At 40.3% G+C, this 3570-nt stretch overlaps 1 protein-coding gene across 10 annotated transcripts in view; it reads left to right on the top strand.

Annotated features, from left to right (window-relative positions):
- The first annotated feature begins 347 nt into the window (after positions 1 to 347).
- The window catches only part of usp9 (ubiquitin specific peptidase 9), a 28347-nt gene continuing 25124 nt past the window's right edge, over positions 348 to 3570 (top strand). For all 10 annotated transcript variants that reach the window (XM_058391134.1, XM_058391129.1, XM_058391133.1 and 7 more), the window contains exon 1: positions 348 to 530. The gene's annotated coding sequence lies outside the window, so the exon portion shown is untranslated. The remainder of the gene's footprint in view (positions 531 to 3570) is intronic.

Genomic DNA, 3570 nt, shown 5'->3' with positions numbered 1-3570 from the left:
ATCTACTTTTTGTCTACTTTGGCAACAGAGTGCAGTTGTTTTTGCATATGACGAATATGTTGTTTTGCATATGTTGAACCTTGATAAATGTAACAAATGTAAAAAAAAATTGGCTAATTAAAGTAGTAATATAGAGGGCACTTTAGAATTTTGTTTAGTAGTAGTACTTCTCGCGGTAATTTCTGTTTGAGAGAGAGAGAGAGAGCGAGCGAGAGAGAGAGAGAGAGAGAGAGCGAGCGAGAGAGAGAGAGAGAGAGAGAGAGAGAGAGAGAGCGAGAGAGAGAGAGAGAGCGAGCGAGCGAGGAGGGGGGCAGCTGATGTTGGTGACGCAGGAAAAACACCCAACACACTAGACAAAAAAAAACGAGGAGCGGATCGCAGACAGTTTATGCAGGCTGAGCGCCGCACACACACAACACACACACACACACACACATACATACATACAGCTGAATGACACGATCGGGCTTTAGCAGTGCGTAATTGATCGCGTCTTGGGTCAGTTGGAAGAAGGTCCGATTTGATTTTTGGTAAGTGGTAACAAGGACTTCTGGCTTTCTATGGAGCTAGTCAGGTTTAGCTCAGCGGCTAGTTAAATGGGCAAGCCTGCTAAGTGTGTAAGCTAACAGGCTTCTGTAGCGCTGTTCCGAATTCCTGTCATTGTGGACTTAAATGCTCTCAATTGTCACCACATATATAGCTAACCTATTGCTGGTTAATGAAATTAACCACACCACACCGCTTTATCTGTCCCCGAGGGTTAGTCAGCTGTTGGCTAACTAGTTGCGTTAGGGGAAATAACTTTATTAATAGTAGCACAAAGAAGAGGGTCGCTGGCGAGCTAGCGACACCCAGCCTGCTTAGATGGCTGATCAACACAAACAAGTGGTTTTAACCGAGGCCTGGTCGTGACAAGACTTGTGTTAGGAAGCTGGTGACCCATTTCATATGTCTGCACCGTGCGTTAAGTCGAATAACTTCCTAAGCCCGATGAAAAAAAACAACAACTTCTCTGCCAGGCCTAATTTAACTCCCAGTGAGCTAACTAGCTGGTGAGTGTGTTCTTTTTAAAAGCCGACAGCGCTAAGTTAGCTAGCGTGCTAAACAGGCTGTGATTACAGTTTGTCATTTAGATGTCTGCTCCTGTTGATGGCTGCAGCTTCTTCTTGTGTCATAGAGGGCATATTTATTAATAAGGGCACGCTGTAATCATGTAGGTCAATATTTAACTGTGCAAAGTAGTTAGCTAACGCTGTCTAGCCTTGCCAGCGGAGGAGCTAAGCGCTGACTGTTCTTCGGTATTAGCAGTGTAGCTAGCGTTAATGATGAGGAAACTAGGCCTTAGCTTCAGGCCTGAGCGCTTCTTGTTTGTCATAGTTATCCGTGTGTGCCTTCAGATATTAAACGCTGCTCACTGCAATCATTAGATATCATACTGAGAACTGAAATCTCCTGTAATGTCCTATAGGACTGAAAATGCTGATTTATTTTCTGAACACTCAGACGGCTAACTTGGTCGATGAGCCAGTCATCTCGGCTAGCTTAGCCTGCAGAAGTGAAATAATTTGATGCCTTTTTTTCCCTACGGAATATGCAAAGTTGCTCACTATAATAGTGTTGAAGAGTGTATTTGTACAATATATACGACGTTGTGTATCACAAATGGTTGTTGTGAGGAGTCGTTAGGGAGTGTTGTTTTCTGCATAGCTGGATTGCTAACCTGAAATGACAGCAGTCCATATTCCCGGACACAAGTGTACAGCACACTGAGCCATTTATCTCATTTATTATGGAAACAACACACAGTGTGCGCAGTTACTTTTTATTTAAAGCACAGAAAGTGAGCTTGTGTGAATCGACAGGAGTGTGCAAACTGAGCTCAGCTATCATGGCTAGTTAAACGAAGGGATGTGAAATGTTTGGGTCTCCGGCTTGTTGTTGTTGTTTGGTGTTCTGCCGTGTATTTTTGAGCCTTTATCTCAGGTGAGTGATCACAGGTAGAGCAACAACATGTCGGCTCTGTGGATCTCTGTTAGGTGTGAACGCTTTTTCAGTGCTGTAATAGTGAACAAACTCTTTGTGGCACTAGGCCACTTGTGTAGCTGAGCTCTAGCAGGTGCTTATATATATATGTTGTTTATTATTGAAAGCTTGCATGTTTGTTTTTTTTTATACAAGAGAGACACGGGGTGCATGATAGGTACAATGTTTGGAAATGTTGTTGTTTGTTTTTTTTATTTTTTTTTTGCACCAGATATCAGCTGATGGTTTTGGGACCATCAATCACCAGGGATGATGTTCACACTGAATAGCTATAGGCAAAGGAATAAACCTCTACGGGTCATGCTATTGTAGGAACAATAATCAGTTCCTGGTGATAATGGTGTGATGAAGCCCAGCACTAAGCAGGAAACTTTTACCACCGAAGTTGATATTTATTTATTTATTTTTCCGGAAGTGTTTTATTCTTCTTAAACTGTCAATTATAATTTTATTTTGATTAAAAGGAAAGACATCATTACTATAGAAACAAATGTATATAATGAATACGTTAATATAAACCTGTTTATATTAGTTTAATTTGGTTTTTTTTTAAAATCCATTCTGCGCTATTGTCAGAGCCATGCTGTTCGAAATCGACCTGAACAACACCTTCCCATGGATCGGGTTCGAGAATTTTGAGTGCCCTGTGGTATCATGAGCAATAGATACAAAATGCATTAAATTCACAACAACCATGACACTCAAGGCCATGACTTATAGTGAATTATTACAGGCAGAATATAAGAGATTATTGACCCCTTTGGACTGTAGTATGGGACACATAGGATCCTGGGTTTCAATTTAGGAATGTTTTTGACCGGTGTGTATCAGGTCTAGTTTTCTTTGAGTTGTTTACTAAAGCATAGAGTTGTGGACAGGAACATGCATAATACCCCACACTTATTTTTGTGCTTGTCAGAAATCCTATTTAATATTTCTGACTTGGACATTTTAAATACAAAGGCTAATCTGTTGTCTTTTGGAACAGGTGATACTCGGGGTCATTAGATATTTTTGGTGGAGCCATTCATCATTTGTGTCTAGGATTTATACTAAAATGTGACTGAATAGGGGCCTGAGTGTGTCCCCTTTCACCACATGTATAAAGTCTGATAATGAATGAAAGATGTTATTAATTTATCAAAGCAGCATATTAGCAGTGCAGTGACACTGTTGGACAGTGGAATATTTAATTATCACTTTGTTTTCTGTTAGACTCTTGAAGAGAAATATTAAAACAGGAAAAAAAAATGTTTGAGGTCATGCAGGTTGAAATTTGACAGATAATGTGTTGTAGTTGTCTGAGGTGTTTTGTGCAAGGGGAATGTTCTCACAGGGCACGAAAGGCAGCTGTTGTGGGGCTTTTTTGTGCTGTTTCACAGTCAGTCGCTGTTCCGGTGCAGTGTATCATTTGAATGTTCCATTTGGTTACAGACATCCTACAAGTCTAAATATATCTCTCTGTGTTAATGTGTTTGATTTCCTTATTTTTTTAGCATTTTATAGTTTCTCAAGGATTATTTCTTG

The sequence above is a fragment of the Hemibagrus wyckioides genome, linkage group LG06, assembly GCF_019097595.1.
Source record: "Hemibagrus wyckioides isolate EC202008001 linkage group LG06, SWU_Hwy_1.0, whole genome shotgun sequence".
Classification (NCBI taxonomy): Eukaryota; Metazoa; Chordata; class Actinopteri; order Siluriformes; family Bagridae; genus Hemibagrus; species Hemibagrus wyckioides.
Note: the sequence above shows the minus strand (reverse complement) of the source record. Positions and strands in the feature narration are given on the sequence as shown.